Here is an 805-nt window from a genome sequence, read left to right on the forward strand (position 1 = left end):
CACCTCAACCGAGGACACAGGGACAGGGGAACATGGGCTGAATGCTGGGAGGGGCGGGGGACTGTAGGAGTAGCAAGGGGACTATGGGGAGGTGAGGGGACAGGGCGGGGACTGCTAGGGAAGGGGATCGAGGGGGGTGGGAGGTAATGAGGAAGGGGGTCCTATGGGGAACCCTGGCACAGATCCATCCAGTGGCTCGAAGGTAAGGGGCACAGAGAGCAAAGAGGAGGAGCAGGAAGAGGCGGGTATGGCAGAGGGATGCAGAGGCCCAGGGCTCCCCAGAGGGAGGCCACAGCACAGGACCATTAAAAACACACACGTTATTGTTGAAAGTATTACATGTGTCCCCCTTTCCCCCACGCTGACCTCTTCTAGGGCCCCCCGACCTTCACCACCCTATAGTCTGTGTCCATGGGTTATGCATCTATGCATACAAGTTCTCTGATCTCTTTCTACCCACCTTCCCATCCCCTCCCCGCCTTCCCTCTGAGGTTCGACAGTCTGTTCCTTGCCTCCATGTCTCTGGATCCACTCCATTCATGTTTATTTTGTTAATTAGATTCCACATGTGAGTGAGACAAATGATACTTGTCTTTCTCTGGCTTATTTCACTTAGCATGATGCTCTCCAGGTCCATCCATGCTGTTACAGATGGTAAGGGATCTTTCTTGTTTACAACTGCATAGTATTCCATGTTGTAGATGTACCACAGCTTTTTATCCACTCATCTGCTGAGGGCACTTAGGCTGTTTCCAGATCTTAGCTATGGTGAATAGTGCAGCTATGAACCTAAGGGTGCATACAT

Source organism: Myotis davidii, unplaced genomic scaffold (genome assembly GCF_000327345.1).
Source record: "Myotis davidii unplaced genomic scaffold, ASM32734v1 scaffold77, whole genome shotgun sequence".
Classification (NCBI taxonomy): domain Eukaryota; kingdom Metazoa; phylum Chordata; class Mammalia; order Chiroptera; family Vespertilionidae; genus Myotis; species Myotis davidii.